The following is a 23444-nucleotide window of genomic DNA, read 5'->3' on the forward strand; positions in this document are numbered from 1 at the left end:
CCATCAATTGGGGAATGGGCTGGACAAGTTGTGTATATGAAATAGAATGGAATACTATTGTGCTGTAAGAAATGATGAGCAGGAAGAGTTCAGAGAAACCTGGAGGGTCTACGTGAGCTGATGATGAGTGAGATGAGCAGAACCAGAAGAACATTGTACACAGTATCATCAACATTGAGTGTTGACCTACTGTGATGGACTATATTCTTCTCACCAATGCAATGGTACAGAAGAGTTCCAGGGAACTCATGATAGAAGAGGATCTCCAAATCCAAGAAAAAAAAAGAAAGAAAGAACTGTGGAGTATAGATGCTGATTGAACCATATTAGTTCTTTTGTTTTGGGTGCTGTTGTTTTTTTTTTTTCTATTTTGAGGTTTTGCATCACTGCTCTGATTCTTTCTCTTGTAACAGGATTAATGCAGAAATAGGATTAATGTTATTATGTGTATATATATGTGTGTGTATATATATATCTATATGTATATGTATAGATATATATAGATATAACATATATCAGATTACCTGCTGTCTAGGGGAGGGGGGAGGGAGGGGGAGGGAGGGAGGGAGAAAAAATCTGAAATTGTAAAGCATGTATAAACAAAAGTTGAGAACTATCTTTACATGTAACGGAAAAAAATAAAATATCTCAAAAAAAAAAAAAGATACACAAGCTTTTTCATTTATATCTGATCTAATTTGAACTATTGTTTGGGTATAATTTTGAGCGTACAAGTGATAAGATGATAAGAAATTTTCCAATATTTCTTCTTTAGAGATTTTCTCCAATTGATTTGGCTATCAAGGCTCTTTAATATATATATTTTTCCTTAGGTTAATTAATATGTTTTGTTACTACACTGCTTTGACGCCCAGTATCACCTTAATGTCTTGGCTTTCATTTTCAATCATTAACTCAATGTATCAATAATTTTGATATAAGTTTGTTTTACAAATTTCCTTTGGATTTTTATCATAGCTTTTAACTGGATGACATGGGGTTCAATTTCCTATGGAACATACTAGCTAGATAATGATCAAATGTTTTCAGCTTAGAGACTGAGGAAAAAGGAACCATGGGTTGTTGAATGGGATGAAAAAAATTGGAAGAGTTGGTGGGGAGTTTGGGATAGTGAGTTAATAAGGCAAGGATGGAAGTATTGCCTAGAAACAGTGAGGGCCCAATTGAAGGTTTTCTAAACTAATTTGAAGTGGACCCAGTCAGAATGGATGCCATGATTTCCTCTCCCTATGGTTAGCAGCATATGTGTAAGAGCTCAGAACTGAATAGTGGCACTCATATAAGGCTGAAGTTTGACAGGGTGTGATAAGCAAAATAATGGGGTTAGGAATTCAAAAGAGCAGGACAATGTAGAGTTGACCTGATTCATCAAAGAATCAATATGGGGAAGAGAAAAAAAACAGTATACTGAAAATAGCCTGAGACAGACTTACATGGTGAAATTATTGAAGTTTATATTATGGAAAAAGGATATGTCTTTGTTAGGGAAGGTAGAAGAAGAAGTATAGAATTCACTAGGTTATTGCCACAAAGGGGGATTTTGGAATTCTTGAATGTGGAGAAGGTGCCATTATATCCAAATATCTATTTGTCAATCTATTTATAGAAACACATGAATATATGCATATATGTGCATATACTTATGCTAAATACTATTCTTCCTACTGGTAGTACATATTGATAGAGAAATTTATTATTTAGGTAATGAATGAATAAATGGATGGATAGATGAATAAATGAATGCATCTAGTCCCAAACCACAATGAACTTGTAAGGACAGCATGATACTTATTAAGGATCATGTTGGATAAAGCTTATTAGAAATAATACATCTAAGTGATGCCTATAGGGTGCCCAAATTATGGTAACATTTTTTAAAGCTTTACTTTCATTTGGAGCAATTATGCTGCAAAGTATCTGAGATGCAAATCAAAATACTATATCTTGAAATGAAAGGAACTACAGAGGTCATGTACTCTAACTTCCTTTATTATATTGTTGAGCAAACTGAGACCAAGACAAGTTAAAGACTTGTCTAAAGGCATAACAGTTGTAATTAACATAAAGATTGGAACTAAAATCTGTCTTAAAATGTTACATTCGTTATACTGTACCAGGTTGATTCAAAAGAACATTAAAGTATTTATTCAAAAGTCTAATGATGGACAAAGAAATCGTTGACCTGCTTTTTTCCACTAGCTATCTAAAGAATTTTTGTCAGATTGCTTATAGCAATTCCTGGCCTCAGTTTCTTCTATTTCACTAAAATATTTTAAGGACAATGAGTAACCTGAATAGAAAAAGCCTAATATGATATGACTGTGGCCTTTTAAAAAGCTTCTTCCTTCAGTTAGCAGGAAAATTAAATCCACCTAACTGACTTTCTTTCATTCCCATTAAATGTATTCCCTAGGAAAGACATATACAAAATTTATAAAATGAAATCATTAGCACATGTATAGTGGAATGAATTAACACTGCAGTTGAAGTGAAGATGGATTATGTTTCAAATCCTGCCTCTGGCACTCACCAGTTTTGTGACTTTTCTCAGTTGCAGTTTTCTCATCTCTAAAATTGCATGACTATGATAGTATTAGTAACAGCTAGCATGTTTAGAATACTTTAAGTTTTGCAAAGCACTTTAAAAGTTTATGATTTGAGGGGCAGCTAGGCGGTACAGTGGATAAAGAACTAGCCCTGGATTCAGGAGCACCTGAGTTCAAATCCGGCCTTAGACACTTCACACACTTACTATCTGTGTGACCCTAGGCAAGTCACAACCCTCATTGTCTGACAAAGAAAAAAAGAAGAAAAGAAAGAAAGAAAGAAGAGAGGAAGGAAGGAAGGAAGGAAGGAAGGAAGGAAGGAAGGAAGGAAGGAAGGAAGGAAGGAAGGAAGGAAGGAAGGAAGAAAGAAGAAAGAAAGAAAGAAAGAAAGAAAGAAAGAAAGAAAGAAAGAAAGAAAGAAAGAAAGAAAGAAAGAAAGAAAGAAAGAAAGAAAGAAAGAAAGAAAGAAATTATGATTTGAGCCTCAAAGCCCTGGGAGGTAGGTAGTCTTATTATCTCCATTTTATAGATGAGGCATTGGATAGAGTGTCAGAACTGGAATCAGAAAGATTCATCTTTGTTAGTCAAATCTGGTATCAGATACTTCCTGGCTATGTGACCCTGGGCAAATCACTTAACTATGTTTGCCTCAATTTCCTCATCTATAAAATGAGCTTGTGAAGGAAATGGAAAACCACTCTCCAAATAGGGTCATTAAGAGTTGGACACAAGTGAAAAGACTGAATAATGATAACAATAACAAACTGGAAAAAAAAAAGAGGTCACATTTAGAAAGTGTCTGAGGCTGATTTGAATTCAGATCTTCCTAACTTTAAATCCAGTGCCTTATCCACTGTGCCATATAGATGGCTAGATGTACCTAGTTCTTTCCTCACAGAATTGTTTGAGGATCAAGTTAAAGGAGGGGGTCCATGTATTTTATAGTCCTCAAAATGCTATGTAAATATCTAGTTAATATTAATAATATATAGTGTTTTTTGGTGATAGTATTAAAAGATGACCTCAAAGTAAAAAATACTTGTATTTGAGTCTTGATTCTAGTGCATAATGACTGGATGAATATGGGTAAATCATGTTAACTCAGTACCTGAGGAAACTGTATATGTCTAAAAGATGTAAATTATTTGCTGATATGCATTGATAGAGTGTCCCTCTGCCCCGAGAGTTTCTAGATCATCAAGCTTATAGAATTAGGGAAAATCATTCTGCAATCCTTCCTCAGAGGACACTCTTCAAAAAATAGCATACCTGTTTTTATCAGAAGTCCAGCAAAAATTAATTGAGCCTTTACTGCATGCCTAACACAATGCTAGCCCATGGGAAATACAGAGACTTCAGAGGCAGCCATGATTGAAATTTTTCAGCATTTTTTTTTTAAAAAGAGTTATTTCCCAATATGTTTACCTCTAGCATGAGACAATGTGTGTATGACTGATTACCTTTCTTATTTCAGCTGGCATAACAGGTATTGTGGCAAAGGTGGTGAAACAATTTTAGAAGCTTTTTGAGGGTGATAAGAATAGAAGTGATACCAGCATGGCAGCTAGAAGTGGACAAAACACAAAATACAAGTCAATCATTTTGTCATAGACTATTTTTAGGCTTCTTTTATGCAAATCCTGAATGTCCTAAATCAAATTTAGTTTTGGGACTGAAGAAATTGAAAACAAAATGAATTATTTAAAAAATAAAAGAAAGCAGAGAATTCAGGAAGTCAGACTGCAGAGAAATGAAAGCAGCAATGCAGCTTTTGGCCTATAAATATGATGAAGTCTAAAGAAATTCAACCCTCAGAGATCACAAGAACTGGTTTAATTTCTACATCCTTTTGAAAAGTCTGAAGGGTGATAAAATTACATCCAACCAGGCAGATCTGTATATGTTAAATGTGTTTCATTATGAAGAGAGAACATGATTCATCTCTGGAGGAAGAGTCAAAGCTAAACTGTAACCTGTTGACCTAAATGTTGAAAATTTTATTAGCTAGTATTTATGTACCAGGAACTGTGTTAAGTGCTTTACAAATTTCTAATTTGATCCTCACAACAACCCTGAGGATTAGTGCTATTATAGTTCACATTTTATAAGTGAAGAAACTAAAGATTGAATAATTTGCCCAAAGTCATACAGCCATTAAATGTCTGAGGTGATTTTGAACTCATGTCTTTCTGACTTTAGTCAATACTCTATACACCATGCCTTGTAGCTGCTTCCAATTAAACTAATAAGCTTAACTCCACCTTGTTTTTCCATGGTATATCTAGAGATATATGGGATATTTTCCTTGGCATATATCTTTGTCATAATATTTCAATATGATTTCATCAGTGAGGAAATTCCCTCTAGCATTAAGGGCTGCACATCATAGCCCTGCTATAATTTAATGGATCATTCTTGGAGAATTATTTGAGTCTCAGAGAAATTAAGTGATTTTTCTCATGGCCACAGAGGTAGTGGCAGAGACAGAATTAGAACAGATTTTCCTAAGAACAACAACAAAAAAAAAAAAAATCTAGGTCTCTACCCATTGCTCCACATGGCCTTACAATATTATTAAGATACATCCAATTCAATTTTTCTTAAAACAAGAAGATATTGACATTTTAGCCTAAGAAATAGAAAAATGAGGATGGAAGAACTCTCTAAACAATCTCTCCAATATACTCTCAATCAAGTTTCTCTAATCCTCAAAGGATAAATACTTTTTTCTTTTTAAAACAGAGGGAAGGAATAATCCTATAGTCATTGGAAAGGGTGCTTATATACCAGGAAAAAAAAAAAGAAGTGACCTGTTTGATGGTAAGGTTAGATTTTAACTCATATCTTCCTAACTTTAATTCCAGTATTTTACTCACTGTGCCACATATATGGCTAGATGTACCTATTCCTTTCCTCAAAGGATTGTTTTCAGGATCAAGTGAAAGAAGGGTTTTCATGTGTTTTGCAGCCCTCAAAGTGATATATAAATATCAGTACTTAACAATAATAATATATAATGTGTCAGGGTAACAGTATGAAAAGATGACCTCAGAGTCAAAAAACATGAATTCCATTTGTTCTCTTCCTTTGCTCCATTTTGGACCACTCTACTATTCAGGGTTGTGTAACTTTAACTTTATACAAGGATAACTCATCTCTTTCAGGGCATTTTGTCCTTTTACACTGATATGTTAGATTAAATACCTGGAAGAACTGGGTTTAATGTCCAAAAATGTTTTACAGTGCACTAATCCTCGTTTATATTTTCCAAATGACATATAAGATATAAAGGAGAATTATCCATGGGAATAATACTAATGTTATTAATGAAACAGCCAATTAAAATTTGAGGGGCAAAAAATCTGCATAAGCATCTTTTCATTTTGCATTAAAACTATATGGCCTATCACTTATAAAAGTCATTCAATCTTAATGCATACTGATGAAACTGCATACTAATTTCATAAATGCAGTAGAATAAAAGCAAGCATGTTACAGTTATGTATTCATTTTTCTTTGGAAAATTTTTATTTTTTAAAAAAATTACTTGTGTGTTTGTATGTATGCAGGTATGCAGGCACATATATGCAAACAGAATGTTGCTATAGGACCAGTGATTCTTTGATACAACTTATTTCCTCCTGCTTTCAACAAGGATGCTTTATCTAAAGGAAGAAAAAGTTACCTCCAAGACCTGAGCACACTAGACTATATAATTTGTCCTATCTTCTCTTACCGTATTTTTTACTTCTCCTATCCTACCCTCTTCCCTCTCCCTGACCCCAGCCAACATGTGATAGGCCAGGGAAAATGCTGTCCTCTGTGACCTGGTGGCCCCAGCTTCCCTGACTAGTTTTTTGGTCATCTAGGCTTTAAAATTCTCAGACTGGGTGGTTGTCTAAGACCATGTGAGTGGCTATATTCTGAAGTTTACCAGAAACCAGTCATATCCAAAGAAGCTAAGTGTCCTTGTTATATGTCCTTGTTGTGTTGAGGCAAAATAAACCTTTTTCTTTTTTTTTTTTTTTGTAAATGCTTAGTGACTTATGAGTGAGTGGCTAATTTCATCCCAGCATTGAACCTGAATTAAGAATGTTAGTGTTAGAGTTGCCTGTCAAACAAAACATAAACTCTAAATCCAGAGGAATTGATTTAATTCTTGGTTTTGATGCTTCTGCCTGTATAACCCTGAGTAAATCATTTAACCTCCTTGAAACTTACTTTCTTAATTTGTAAAATGAGGCTGTTCTATATGACCTCTGTGGTTCCTTCCATCTCTAGGTTGTTGCTTCTAGGATGATAGATAGATAGATAGATAGATAGATAGATAGATAGATAGATAGATAGATAGATAGGTAGATAGATAGATGGATGGATGGATGGATCAATAGATAGATGCATGGATAAATAGATGGGTAGATGGATGGATGGATGGATGGATGGATGGATGGATGGATGGATGGATGGATGGATGGATGGATGGATGGATGGATGGATAAGTGGTTGGGTGGGTGGGCAGGTGGGTAGGTAGGTAGGTAAGTAGATAGATAGATAGATAGATAGATAGATAGATAGATAGATAGATAGATAGAGATCTAGATAGGAAGACATACTTATTAAGATAGATATATGTATATTTTAAGTAATTATTTTAAATGTAAATTCTTTTGAAGGAAGCAATTGGCCTCTGTATATTATAATGGAAGTTTTATTTGGGTGATTGTTTTAGGTTCAAGAAATGAAATGAGAAAGGGATTCAATATGAAACAAAGAAATATCAGATTTATTTACTGAAATTAAACTTAACTGTTTAGGCTATCATGAGCTACTGCTCTGATTAGATCTACTAAGTATCACTATGTATTGTGACCATGGCAGTGAGGCATTGTGGACTAGTTAGCAAACGTCTAGACTTTGAGCTGGGAAAATAAATCTGGCACTATTTTGAAGGATGGTTTTATAGGTATAGAGAATGGTAGTTGGGATATATGTAGAATATATAACATAATCCAGAAGTCTTAGTTTTCTTTAAGGTTTGATCACTATGATTTAACAGATATTTAATCAGTCTCAGCTCTCAGACCATACCAAGATAAGTGTAAACAAAAAACATTCTTAAATGGTTGTTACTATAAAAACAGGCTTAAGGTAATATTTGGTCCTGGGGCCATAATTTTCCCAACCCTTGTCTATTTTGTAATTACTGAAAAAGCTAAAATTGCTATAATGTTTATTATTGATTGACACTCAAGTCTTATCTCATTGATTATTCATGTTGTACAGATATATAAAATAGACCCAATTGTAGTGAAAAAGCTAGATAATTTAATGTCCACATGGAAAACTTTTGTCTATTTAAAATATGCTAACAGTACCCTAACTTCAAGAACAACCATAGAAAACACTATGTGTTTCAGGAATCCATATAAACTCTTATGATTTTTTATAGCCTTAAAACTCATCAGCTCTCTTAAACATCACGGTGAGGTATCCAATTTAATAAGTGAATCATATTAAAACATTTTACTCACTTAATGGTCATGGATCAAATTAGGTTACATGGCTATACTAAGAAATATTATTTAACAGCTTTTCTATCTCATGAAAATTCTCTTAATTTATATTAAAAATTCCATTTTTAGTAAAAAGAAATTTCTTAGTATATAAGAAAAGAGAGAATAGACATATTGACCTTTAATCTAGAGGTGAAAATTGAACCAATAAATGAAGGTGATATTTTTAAGTACCTTGGACTCCATCAAACATCAAAATATTTAAAAGAAAGCTATGCATATGCATGTAGTCCTTTATTTTGTTGTTCTTGCTTTAAAGACTGATTTTCCCTTTCTTAACCAGCTTAAAATTGCAGCTACTACTCAGGAGCCTAATCCCACTACTGATTGACTGATTGACCTGCCCCATTTCTAACCTGACCAAGTTTAACCCTCCTTAGCCAGTCTAGTAGATCCTGATCCCAGGAGCTCACCATTAGTGCCAGGTGTAGGGTAGAGGCCAGATCAACTTAGTCAGATGCAGCTCAGTACTCCCAAAATGAAGAAATCCTCCAATTTGAGCTTCCTCAGTTGTGGGGATTACAAGTGTGTGCCACTATGCCAATCCATTTAAAGAGTCTTAATGATATCTTGAAAGAAAAGTTGAATTAGAACAACACATTTAGGAGGCAGTTAGGTGGTGCAGTGGATAAAGCACTGGCCCTGGATTAAGGAGTACCTGAGTTCAAATCTAGCCTCAGACCTTTCATACTTACTAGCTGTGTGACCTAGGTTAAGTCACTTAAACTCCATTGCCCCCCTCCAAAAAATAAAGAACAACACATTTAAAATAACACCTCACTATATGTAATACTGGTCTAAAATTCTCTTTTTGATTTGTAAAATGGAATATAACACATTTGGAATGCATATTGATACAAATAATATTGGTGAAATAAAGGTCCCAAGAGAACTAAAGCAAGGTTAGTGCTACCGTATAAAAAAGAAGGAAAATCAATAGTTTTCAGAGAACATGATAAACAATTTTGAAACTTCTGAAAATACTTTTAGAACAAGAAGATATAAATTCAATGACAAATAGGAAATGCTTTAAAAAAGCACAGAGGGGCAGCTGGGTGGTGCAGTGGATGGAGCACCAGCTCTGGAGTCAGGAGTACCTGATTTCAAATCCGGCCTCAGACACTTGGGCAAGTCACTTAACCCCAATTGCCTCACTAAAAAAAAAAAAAAAAAGTACAACTTGTTAAATTTGTAATAAAAATTGACAAGTGGTTTACCTGCATATGGAGCCAGTGAAACAATTAAGATTCAAGCACATAACCAGAAAATTCTCCATGGGTGATATCTTATGGACTCAAAACAACAGTACATCCACCAAGAAGCATTAGACAAATGGCTCAATTATGCATATTTGATTATGAAATGGAAAGGTTTCTGAAGGTAGTTCATACCAAGTTGTTGCCACCATAAAATACTAAATGGTTAACTTTAAGAAGCCTGGACTTATTGAACAAAGCTAATTATACAAGAAAATGATAGAAACTGTGCATCATAGCTGGATGTTTCAAAAACACATACTCATTATTTCCAAACTACATCGAATGAAAATCTTACAAAATATAATGACCTAGTGAAAGGAATCAAAATTGAATCTATCATTCTGTCTACCACTCATGTTTTCCCAATGATATTTTCAAAAAACCTGAGCTCACATTCCAATTCTTGTATCACAATTTTTAAAGTCCTGTTATTTTGACCCTATTAAATGGTTCACTGATCAACAATACACATGTGTACAAAAACATATACATACATCTTTTGAAAATAACCTTACAAACTATATTAGAAAAATATTAAAGTTGAGCTTTTCAGAGGTGTGTATGTGTGTATGTATATACAATATCAGAAAATGTGGCTACTAATATTTTTTGGTTGTGGTGAATATAAATTAAATATTATATATCAGGTTATTACTTTAAATGTTACATATATAGATATATATGTTAGACATATGGAATCCCTGATAGATAAAATGAGTTTTAAAAATATTATCTAATTTCATCCTTCCTAGATGCCCATGGAATATTACTATCCCCCTTTTGTTGATGAGTAAGGGAAATGAGTCATAAGGAATTTAAGTAAATTTATCACACAGGTAGCACATGGCAGAGCTAGGAATCAAAACCAGTTCTTCTAACCAAGTTCTAAGCAAAAGCTATATGTAACAAAATTCTGATAAATGTAGGCTAGTCTTAATAATTTTTCTTTAAGTAATCATGTGGATTCTTAGTGAGTCTGCTCCTGATAAGTCATTATTGAATGACTTGGGATGAAAGATCTGGCTATCTGCTTTAAAGCATGTGTAAGTATTCAGTGTTTGTTTCCTCTTTGCATAATGCATTGTTAGGGAAAGTCTTTAAATAAGTTCCTGAGAAATTAGTGTGCATAATATAGACATTAAATGGATAAATCATTTCCTGGGGTTGATCTAGGCAAGGATTGCTATAACTGCATGGGGAAAGATAGGTTGTGCCTATGGCTTGTTCTTCCCGACTTGGACTGGCACGAAGAATTTTTCTAGGTTTTATTGTATTCTTTCTTGCTTTAGGGGAATAAATTTAAGTGGAACTAATTTGGCTACCATCTTATGAGTTTTGAAAGGTTTGAAGTACTACCAGTAGTTGAGAAATTGCGGTGAAAAGAAGTTTGTCTAACTAAGCCTGGTGAGGAGCACTGTGCCAGAGACTAATCTTAAGTGATCCAACCCATCTGTAGATCAACAGGGAGAATAGACCTTTGGGATGTACTGTACACATATAGTAATCCCCAGACACAACTATATTAGTATTGGGAAATTTTTCTTTTGTTATCAGATTGAGTTTAAAAAGAAAATTCTATAACAAAGGTTTTTCTCTCAAACCAATTTGTTCCACAATTAATTAAAGTTTATGCCACCCCTGCAAGGCAGAAATGGGAGAAGGGGAGGAAATAGAAAAAAGAGTAAAATAGATATTTGAATGAAGGGAATTTGAATTTCAAATATGATTTACCTCATCATTAATTTCAAATAAAATTCCATTAAGGATAGATAAAATGAATCGAGCCATCCATGTGGTCATATTTAGTCTACTCTGTGTTTAAAAAAATTATTCTTCATAATTCTTTCTCTATTTCTCCTACACATTTCTTTTTTTTCCTTTGACATATAATTGTCTCTTTGTCATAGTTCTTCCTTTATACATTTTCAACAATGTCATAATCAGCGACTTAAAAGTCAAGATGTGCCTTTTGACAGTATTTCTGAAGATTTTCATGTATAACTTTCCCATTCACTTTCTAATCCCCCATTCCTGAACAAAAGTTCAAAAAATCTCTCTCTCTCTCTCTCTCTCTCTCTCTCTCTCTCTCTCTCTCTCTCTCTCTCTCTCTCTCTCTCTCTCTCTCTCACACACACACACACACACACACACACACACACACATACACACACCTTTGACACCCTATTCAGATTTAAATTTCTTCCAAATATCACATCTACATTATAGACAAATCAAGTATGAAAAAAAAACAGTTGCAATGTGACTTCCTTGTAGATTTTCTTTATAAAACTAAAGTGCTATGCCTTTCTTTTCTATTCAAATGGAAAGTTTTATATTACTGACAAGTAATACAATGCATCCAAATTTAAATGGAGTTTCCTACATATAGTAAGATATGTGTCTCTGTATGTGTGTGAGTGTGTTTAATGACCATTAGCATTAACAGGTTTAAAGTCAATGACATTATGGGTGAAGTATCTCCTGGTTTAATAAAATCCTGATTGCAAAGCATTCTGATTATTGCTAAAAGTATTTTGAATGAAGGAGTGACACACATACAAATGATCATTACATGGCTGGCAGAAACAGCCTTATGAAAAACTAGGTACCTATTTTGATTGAGTTGCCTATTTTGAGTATGAGCTTTTGCACTGGCCAGATGATTTTATGATGAGAAAAAGCTTGCCTCTCTAGGCAAATTTTCTGATTAAAAGGGGGAAACTCAAATATCTGTTCCATCTTTTCTATCTAGATGATAAATATTGAGCTCATCCACATTTTTAACTCTTCAGCAACCAATATCCCATACTGGAGAAACCATGTCCCAAAGGACCCACTTTCCAAAGTGGAAAGTCTTCTGGACTATGATCATTTAAGGAGTACAATGAGTTATGAACACTCATTGTTGATTCAACTCCTTCTCCAGACACTCACTTCCTGTTTTTCTAATTCCCCTTTATTATTTTTTCTTCTAATATTATAATATATGATTCTTAAGTATAGGAACTATCTTGTTTACTTGTATCTGTACCTTCTGTGCTTAGCACAGTTTAAAGTATAGTAGGTTTAACCTATGGAAACATTTTTTTTTTAATTACCAAATAATCACTTCTCAATAGACATGGTATTATAGAGGACACTTTATCTGGAACCTACTTTTTTTCTTCCCAGAAATGAATTGCTCTTTCCTTACCCTAACATTCCTTAGATAACTAGGACATTATGGTCCTTTTTCATCTGGAATATGGAAATGTAATATTGTTTGATTCCTCAAATGGGTGGCTAGCAACTGAGCACAGAATTCTATTCAATAAGGAAATATCTCTGGCTATCTTATTTTAAGTAAGTAATTGATGGTCCCATCATCTCTACCTACCTGAAAACCAACTGCTTTTCACATTTATCTTCATAATCCACATATAAAATCCTTTATAATACCATTTAATCTATTGAGAAGTGATAATTTAGTCAGATTTGTGTGTAATGGAAGAATTTAACAACAAAAAAATATAAAGAATATGACAAAATGTAAAATAGATAATTTTGATTAAATAAAATTGGAAAGTTTTTGCACAAATAAAATTAATGCAAACAAAGTTAAATGTAAGCCAGAAAACTGACAAAAGATTTTTGCAACCAATATCTCTGATAAAGGTCTCATTTTTCAAATATCTAGAGACCTGTGTCAAATTTATAAAAATACAAGTCATTCTTGGGGCAGCTAGGTGGCTCAGTGTATAGAGCACAAGCCCTGGATTCAGAAGGAACTGAGTTCAAACCTGGCCTCAGATGCTTGACACTTACTAGCTGTGTGACCCTGGGCAAGTCACTTAACCCCAATTGCCTCAGCAAAAAAAAAAAAAAATACAAGTCATTCTCCAATTGATAAATGGTCAAAGGATATGACTGCAATTTTTAGAAAAAGAAATAAAAAGTAACTATAGTCATGTGGGGAAAAATCTCAAAATCACTACTAAATAGAGAAATGAAAATTAAAACAACTCTGAGGTACCACCTAGCACCTATAAGATTGACCAATATGCCAAAAAAATTATAGATGTTGGAGGGTATCTGGTAAAACTTGAACACATGTATTTTTGGTGGAGTTGTCAACCAATTCAACCATTTTGGAGAGCAATTTGGAAGTATTCTCAAAGGGCTATCAAACTGTGCACACCATTTGATCCAGCAATACCACTCTTGGGTTTATATCCCAAAGATATAGAAAGAAAATCAAAAGGGGTAAGGACCAATTTCTACAAAATTATTCTTTTTCTTGTGGCTAAGAATTGGAAATCAACAGAATGCCCATCAATAGGGGGAGGGCTAAACAAGGTGTGGTATTTGGTTGTGATAGAACATTATTGTCATATAAGAAATGACAAGCAGGATGGTTTCAGAAAAACCTGGAAAGACTTACATTAACTGATGCAAAGTGAACAGAACTAGGAGAAGTTTGTACACAATAGCAGCAGTATTCTATGATGAAATACTGTGAATGATTTAGGTATTCTCAGCAATACATTGATCCAAGACAATCCTGAAGGATAAATAATAATGTGTACTATCTACATCTGGAGGAAGAACTGATATTTTTAAAATACAGACTGAAGCATGTCATTTTAACTTTCCTCCATTTTTTATTTGCATCTTCTTGTATAAAATGATGAATAAATAAATGCTTTACATGATTGCATGTGTATAACTTGTATCTGATTGCTTCCCATCTCAGGTAAGGAAGAGGAGAACAGCAGAGGGAGGGATAGAATTTGAAACTCAGAACTTTTCTTTTCACTTAATAGTATTTTATTTTTCCCAGTTACATGTAAAGGTACTTTTCAATGTTCATTTTTGTAAGATTTTAAGTTTCAAATTTTTCTTCCTCCTTCCTTTTTCTCCCCCGTCCCCAAGACAGCAAGCAATCTCATAGAGGTTATACATATAAAATCATGTTAGATATATTTCCACATTAGGCATGTTGGGAAAAAATTATCAGTACAAAAGGGAAAAAAAACATGGGAAATAACAAGAAAACAAAAAAGAAGTGGAAATAGTATGCCTTGATCTAAATTCAGACTCCATAATTCTTTCTCTGGATGTGGATAGCATTTTTCATCATGAGTATTTTGGAATTGTCTTGTTTCATTCCATTGCTGAAAAGGGCTAAATCTATCATAGTTGATTATTGCACAATGTTGTTGTTACTGTGTACAATGTTCTACTGGTTTTGCTCACTTAACTCAGCATTAGTTCATGTGAGTCTTTCCAGGTTTTTCTGAAATCTGCCTGCTCATCATTTCTTATAGCAAAATAGTATTCCATTATATTTGTAGACCACACCGTTTTCAGCCATTCCCCAATTGATGGGTATCCTTTCATTTTCAAATTCTTTTCCATTACAAAAAGAGCTGCTATAAATATTTCTGTATATATGGATCCTTTTCCCTTGTTTATGATCTCTTGTGGATACAGACCTAGTAGTGGTATTTCTGGGTCAAAGGGTATACTGAACTATTGAAGAGTTCAGAAACCAGATTACAAATATTTTAGGAATGCAAAAAGAAGAACTAGAGGTCAAAAAATTAGATAGCTTTTTCAAGGATTTTAATGAACAAAGGAGAAGAGATCAAAGATGCTAAATTGAACAGATGATAGAAATCTAGTAAAGTATTGTTTAAGGGTTTTGGAGATTTGGGCATTTTTCCCCAATATATTTTATTTATTTCATAAAATTTTTCCCAATCATATATAAAAATTATTAACTCCAAATTCTCTCCCTCCCTCACCTCTCAACCCTGGAGAAGACAAACAATATAATATCAATCATACATGTGAAGTCATGCAGAACGTATTTCCATATTAGCCATGTTGCAAAAGAAAACACAGACCAAAAAATAGTTTTAAAAAAGTACACTTCAATCTCACTCAGTGTTCATCAGTTCTCTCTCAAGTGATGGATAGATAGCATTTTTCATTTGGGTCCTTTGGAATGATCTTGGATCATTGTCTTAATCAGAGTAGAAAGTCATTCACAGCTGATCATCATACAATATTGTTGTTACTGTGTATTTCTATTACTTCATCTAGTTCTGCTCACTCCACATTGCAGCAGTTCATATGTCTGCCCAGGTGTTTCTGAAACCATCCCCCTCATCATTTTGTAAAGCACAATAGTATTCCAGAACAATTACATAGCCACAACTTGTTCATCTATTCCCCAATTGATGGGTATCTACTCAATTTCCAATTCTTTGCCATGAAAAAGAAAAAAAAAGAGCTATAAATACTATTGAACAAACAGGTCCTGGTTTCTTCTAAACTGCTTTCCAATTTTAACTATATATATATATAACTATATATATATATAACTATATATATATATATAAATCACTATTTGATATATATATATATATATATATCAAATAGTGATTTATTACTTCAAAACTTTGGAGCTTTGGGTTTATCAAACACTAGATTACTATGTTCAGCAGATAGGTGGCTCAGTGAATAGAGTGCTAGGCCTGAATTCAGGAAGACCTGAGTTCAAATCACCAGCTGCATTACACATGGCAAGACATTAACTCTGATTTGCTTTAATCTACTGGAGAAGGAAATGGCAAAGCAATCCAAAATCTTTGCCAAGACAACCTTAAAATGGAGTCATGAAAAGTCAGACATTACTGTAAAAGTCAACACTAACAATATTGTGTACTTATTGTGGTAAAAATGATTTGTGGTAAAGATTAATATTCCCATTTTTAGCTAACTCATTTGGGAGGAGCCACAACTGACCCACCCTGAGGTTACCTATGCTACTGAGGTCAGAAAGGCAGTTTTTGAAGGACCTTCCTTTTTGGGGGGAAGGGAGATTGAATGCTTACTGAAGGGACGCAGGCTGCTTCTGGAATGGTAGGTGTTTTCTGGAACTCGACCTTTTCCTTCTGGGCCCTTGAGCGGGCAGTTTGTGTTTGTGCTCTGTCTAAGTGTGGCAACTGCAGTCCAGGTGGTGCACGATCAACCTTAGACTGGCAGGCTGTTCCAGTGTTTGGTGAATTTAATTACAGTAAACCCTAATAGGCTAAGTTTAGAGTTAGGAGCATTTCTCTGTGTTTCTATTTTCCTATTTCCTTATCTTTGTTATTAGTTTCACCTTTGTTGTCTAATTCATTCTCAAGTAATAAAATGTGATCCTTTTGTGAACTAAAGCTTAGAGGCTCCTTTCTTATAGGGCTTGGAGAAATATCTAGAAAGGGCAGTTCAGAGGGGTGGTTAAACCTAAAAAGGTCCCTCATATTTCTGGGACCCCAATATTAAGGCAAGTCATCCAAATAATGCTCTATACATCAAATTTTTGCCCTCACATTATTTTATTCTGTTGATCCATCACTCTATTTTTTTGCCAGTACCAGATTATTTTCATGACTACTATTTTGTAATATAGTTCAGAATCAGCTACTGCTAAGCCTCCTTCCTTCAGATTTTTTTCATTGATTCTTTTGATATTCTTGACCTTTTGTTCTTCCAGATGAATTTTGTTACTGTTTTTTTCTAGCTCTAGAAAATAATTCTTTGGAAGTTTGATTTAGAGGCCACTTAATGAGTAAATTAACCTAGGTAGATATGTTCAGACTTGGCCATGTTTACAGGCACAAGGGAAAGAAATAGCCAATGTTAAAAGTTTGATAAAAAGAGGTATTGTTAGATTGCATTCTGCTAGAGAATGTAGGAAGGGATGGGATCAAGTGAAGCTAGAGGAATTTGTCTTAACAATGTAAAGAGTCACCTCTTTCAAAAACTGGGATAAAGAAGAGAAAAAGTATAGGTAACAATGGATTTAGGACAAAGAAAGGGGGAAATAGTGAGCTCAATTCCAATTCTTTCAGTTTTTTTATTTTTTTCAGGAAAGTAAGAGGCATAGTCAATGAAAGAGAAGCAGGTATGGGGAATAAGAAATGTAGGATGCTTGAAGATTCAAGAGAAAGATCTGAATAGCTTCTGTGGGGAATTATATAGGGAACCAATTAGGTGAGAATAAAATTATTGAATTGCTATGATAAGGGCTCAGTTTAGATTACATAAGATGAATTCATACTATAGGTAATAAGTATGGTTATATGATTTATTTCAACTTGATTTAGCAATACTGCCTTAGAAGTAGGCCAGGATATAATGGAAGTAATTCAGGGCTAAAGTTTGGTAAGGAATGAACATAGATAGGACAAAAGCAATGAAATATTCAAAAGAAAAGGAATAACTAACAATAAGGTTGGGCTATTAGCAGAACTAATAGCCTGAAAAAAAGTTATGAAAGGTGGAGGAATTTTGCGGTCATAGTGAAGCCACATCATTGTTTTGGGGGAGAGAGGGTAAAGGAACAGAGGAATAATAGAAACTTATGGCAATATAGAAGAATGCCATATTTTCCAGTTAAATAATTGGCATATTTATGGATAGTGATTAAATACACCATCCCTATGTGTAGCTGAAGTAGAATAAGAAATGGTTAATGGTATTTTAAAAGGCTGAGAAGTTGGAAGCTTAGGGAGTCAGAGTATGTGAGTACTGATGAATGCAACATAAATAACAGGGATTAGGGAGAAAATGTAGGAGGTAGCACATGTGCTGAATATCTTAGGAAAATTGTTAAAATAACTAGAGGGACCATATGTAATGGCTACCATAATTTTGAGAGATTGTGAATTCCTCATTGAATGAATTTTGTGGTGGAAATATTGTTAAATGTTGGAGGTAAAAGGGTGGTCTGAAAGCAGCATTCATACTCTTCTTCCAGTAATGTGTCTGGGTGAGGGGAGATGTATGGGAATAAAATGTCATTGTCAGTGATCCAAGTCAAAATGAGGGTTGGTTTCAAAGGAGTGGGGTAGAAAGAGATTTAGGATGAATAAAATTCAGTTTACTTTAGAATAGGAATTCCAGAGGGAATTAAAGGAGTTAAAGGAGTGGTCAAGATTGTAGTGGTATGTGGGTGGAGTAAGATTAAAGAATACTGAGATGAAAGAACAGGAAGTATGGTTTTCTTTGATATGGCCAATGATTCATTAATATAAGAATAGAGAGAAAAACAGATAATAGGATAGTGATAAAAGTAGGTGGTACATGAAGAGTAGAACTCACAGCCTGTAACTGTTTATTGGAGTGGGACCTGAGCTAAACCTGGGGTTGGGTATTGGCCACCCACTGCCATTGTAGCAACTGCACCTCTGGAGTAGCTAAAGAAGTGAGGCTATACATTGATTGGTAAGCTGTGGTTCCCTTGGATGAATAAGGGTGATTTTATATATATATATATATATATATATATATATATATATATATATTCCAAAAAGATAGATATGGAATTATTATACAGGTACATCTCTGATAGATACAACATGGTCTATAAAAAGAATTGGTCAAAATTAAATATGTATCACTGCCTCTGTAGTCACAGGACTTGGGTTCAAATCCCATTTCTGCCACTTAGTTCTTGGATGATTTTAAGCAAGTCAATTAATTCCCTTGAGACTAGGTATCTCATCTCTGAAATAGAATGGGATGGATTTGAAATCCTCTTAAATCCATTTAACTCTAGAAATATGAAATTATATGATCACTGTGAAGAAAATAAAAATAATGTAAAAAGTTCTTTATTCAAAGAATATTTCCCCTCTTGGATTTAGGATGAATTTCTGAACTTGATCAGATATGCAATTGTATGAGATACATTAAATGTTTTTGCTCTCCAATGTGTGTTAATACACACAAAAAAAAGTGTAACTCCTAAAATAGCACGTTGAATAAATGCTTAATGACCAAAAAGAGATACAGAATCAGGAATATAACTTCTTTTTGTTCAGTCCCACCTGATTACTCTCAGGGGAACGGATTGGCAAGGATAGATAACCAGGGAGTATAATAGCTAATTTAAAAAAAAAAAAAGAAAGAGGTTAAAAGTTATACCTTTCATAGGTTTTAACCTAGTGTCAAAGGGAATCTAGATTATTAATATAAGGTTAGATTAGTTGACTAGAAACTCAACTAAACAGTATAAGATCTTAAGTGTCCACAAATAGTCTAATCTAAAAACAATTCACAAATGGATAATTTAGAGTAGATTGTACTTCAAATTTTACTGTATCTTACTTCCCTTTTCAAATCTATTATGTAGGCAAAATTTAGTTCACCTCTAACATAGCATTTGTCCCAACAAATTGATGGCCATAAATCTTATGACTGCTATATGCATTTTCATCTCAGCTTCCTCTGGCTTGGATCCAGATGTTCACTTCTAAAAGTTGTGTCTTGCTCTTAGAAGCTTTAAATGATACGATGTCTTCAATACCAGTCTCTGGAATCCCAGAATTCTTACACGCTTTCCAGACTTTTAAAACTTACAAAGCCACCAGTTCTATTCTTTTACCTGAAATAGAAAAGGACAAATAGGCAAATTACCATTACACTTTTCTGAGGCCACATTGCTCCAGAAGGAAGACAATTATAGCATTGTCTTTTATCAGACACTGTGGAAACAAAGCAACCAAAAGTGACTAAATCAAGGGAGACATAGCAAAAGCCAGCTAAGGCCTTCTGAATACATTCACAGTTGAACAGACTTCCACTCATTACCACTCAGTTAGCCAACCAGAACCAATTACAGAATATTTCTACATGAACCACAGTCTCTTCAAGGTATTTCATTTACATGCCATCACTATTCTCCTGGAAATAAGCTCATCAACTTCCTTTTGTGGGGGAGTTGGATCTGCAGAGTGAACTGATACATTCTGTATATGCACCAGACCAAGTCAGGGGATTTGTGGAACAAGTTTGTTCCATCGACTTGGTGAACCAATGGTTAAATTTTCAGCATGAACATTTACATCTTGGAGATCAGCAAATAGGAGTTTGATTTATTACTTTGTTGAAACCTAGACTTGAAAAACAATGGGAAATGTTAATTATGCTTAAAAGTTTATACTTTTCTTTCCAGAAAGCCAATTGTTTTTTTATTTTTTTTTTGGGGGGGGGGTTTGTTTTGGTTTTTGTTTTGTTTTGTTTTTGAAGGGCAATGAGGGCTAAGTGACTTGCCCAGAGTCACACAACTATTAAGTGCCAAGTGTGTGAATCCAGATTTGAACTCAGATCCTCCTGAATCTAGGGCCAGTGCTTTATCCACTGTGCCACCTAGTTGCTCCCCAGAAAGCCAATTGTTAAAAAAAAAAAAACATTTCCCAGAAAACCCCTGTTCCTCTTATAGAAATATATTTTCTCTCTAAATAAAACATAAGCTTCTTGATGGTAGGGACAGTTCCATTACTTGGCTTGAATCTCCAACACATATCAGAGTATCTGGCACATAATAGGCAGTTAATAAATACTAGGTGATTCAAAATGTAAAGTTGGAATCAGGGCTTTTCCCTTATTTTGTTTCACAAATTCATACGGGCAAGAAGAGTTCTGTGATGCTTCAAAGTAAAATCTTCAATATTTTGGTCAATATAATAGTGACTCACTAATTCTCTTGAGATTTCCACATCCAAATGAAAAGCTCCATGTAATTACTCCATTAACAAAATGCATACCAAAATGCTGTCAAGCATAGCAATAACTACCTTCTTTGTGTGGTCATCAATTACTAGGGAAGAATTGAATAAACCAAGCTGCTGGGTTGCCTAAAGCTTTTGGAGGATAATTTAGTGAAGTATATAATTATTTTTATTGTATTATTCAGGAAGTTACATTAATGTTAACTATTAATATACACAATTTAGACATCCATAATATAGTTATTATCTCATAACTGCATAAAACCAAGGTTACTCTATAAGAGCTAATGCTATCCTCCAAATATCTGCTCCCAAATTACTGTGAAGTCTAAAGTTTCTAATAAAGAAGTAACTTTTAAATCTTTATAGGAAATTTTAAACATCATTCCTTCCTGTTTTTTTTTACACTAATGGATCTTCTAACTAGAAAGGCAAACTTTTTTCATCAGTCTCTTAAATATTTAGATCTCATATAAAATTGTTATATACTTCATAAAATTATTATTAAGAATGCATTTTGTAAATAGTAAAAATGCTACATAAATGTGTTACCTGTGAGAAAATAATTATTAATAATGAATTTCTTGGGGGGACCCAGAGATCAGCTTCTAACTCCTTTCTCCCCACACTCCAGAAAATCCTATTCTCCTTTATCTGGGACAAAAATAAGGGGACAAAAAAAAATTTAGATGGACTATTTTGTCTAGCTCAGTGAAGGACCAGATGAAATAAACACCCACCTAGATAATGGACTTTGTCTTAAGCAACTTGAGTGAGGGTCTTTCCCTGATGTCATCTATAGAGTTCATTTTTATGTAAACCACCCTCAAGTCATGTCAACCAATGGAATTCAATGATGTTAACCAATTAGTTTTGATCAATGTATAATGCCCCACCTTTACCAAAAGAGAATAAAAACTCTTGGAAAAAGTTGCAAACTCTCTCTCTCTCTCTCTCTCTCTCTCTCTGGATTCCCTATTGGCTTGGACCTCCTTCTTAGGACAGTATGGGTTTTGTAGGTCTTCTGAACTCTGTTTAAGACCACATGTTGTTTCTCTGAGAGACAGCATGGGTTTGAGGGCTTTTCTCCTACTGAAGCTCTTGCCTTCCTTTCTCTACCATGGAATCTGAGACCATGAGAAGTTAGGAAGACTCATGGTTGATCCTTTACTGGTACATTTTATATATATATATATATATATATTTGGTGAGGCAATTGGGGTCAAGTGACTTGTTCAAGGCTACACAGCCAGTAAGTGTCTGATGCTGGATTTGAACTAAGGTCCTCCTGACTCCAGAGCCAGTGCTCCATCCATTGTACCACCTAGCTGCCCCTGGTACATAATACATTAATAAAATTAACATATGCTCACTGCCAAAGTTGTCCTAAATAGTAATTTATTTAAAAAAAAAACATATACCAGCATCTTCATCATAGCGTACAATAGTGGGAAATGGAGGAAGGGATAAAATTGTATAGTAGAATTTAATTGATGGTTTATTTAGCATGAATCTAGCTCAACAGGAAGGGAGGCATTTGTTTTGAAGCCACTTTCATTCAGAGAAAGTTTCCAGCCACAATGTTTGCTATAACAGAAACCCTAAAGGATCTAAGATTTGTTATGCAGCCCATCCTATCTCTAGCTGATTATCTTACTATCCTGGGCTTAGAAAAGAGACCAATTCTCATCAAATGATAACTAGATATGCATTGCAACAAATTAATAAATGCACTTGTTTCCTATGCATACTTGATGGATGGCTCTCAGGGATTTCAGAGATATTGTCCATTGCCCCATATGCCTACCTAACCTGCTCACTAATATCAGAATGTCTTTTAATGGAATGCATCACCCTGTATTTCATATTTAAAGGCAAAACTATGGCTGCAAAACAAAAAAGCATTGAAACAATAAATATTTTGAAAAAACTGTCAGCGAGGCTCACCATACTTTCAGCACTATGTTAAACACTAGGAACATAAAGAGAACAAGTAAGAAAATTCTGGTTCTCAAGGTGCTCACATTGTAACTGAGTAAGAAACATGCACGAGAAACTTTATCTGCAGCCTTCATGGAAAAGCTTAGAGTCTCTTAAAGATGCAGTTTCAGGGAGAGTAGAACTCAGGGTTCTTAGTCTATATCAATAAATCAGGTGTCCATAGGGCATCAAGGCAAGAGAGATGATAAAGCCTAGAGGTTCCTAGGTAACAATTGCTTTTTCATTATTTATCACTCACTATTCTAGGATAGTCTTTCTTCCCTAAGATTTCTAAACACTCCTCAGTCTTTTTTAAGTTACTTTTGGATGAGGTTATTAGGAGCAAATATGAATGCTCTCCCTGAACACCCTTGTCTTCTCCCTATATTATCTCATCACCAACTTCCTTCTGAACACTTTAAACTTCATGTTCCTTACTCATCTTAAAAGCAACATGTTAAAATTAGAAATCATTACCTTTCTTCCCGACCCTCTGTTCCTCCCAACTTTTCTATTACT

The 23444-nt window shown here is 34.2% G+C and overlaps 1 pseudogene; it reads right to left on the bottom strand.

The window, feature by feature from the left end:
* LOC122747401 overlaps nucleotides 1–23444 on the bottom strand; it is a 122255-nt pseudogene that overhangs the window by 84566 nt on the left and 14245 nt on the right.

The sequence above is a fragment of the Dromiciops gliroides genome, chromosome 3 (genome assembly GCF_019393635.1).
Source record: "Dromiciops gliroides isolate mDroGli1 chromosome 3, mDroGli1.pri, whole genome shotgun sequence".
Lineage (NCBI taxonomy): Eukaryota > Metazoa > Chordata > Mammalia > Microbiotheria > Microbiotheriidae > Dromiciops > Dromiciops gliroides.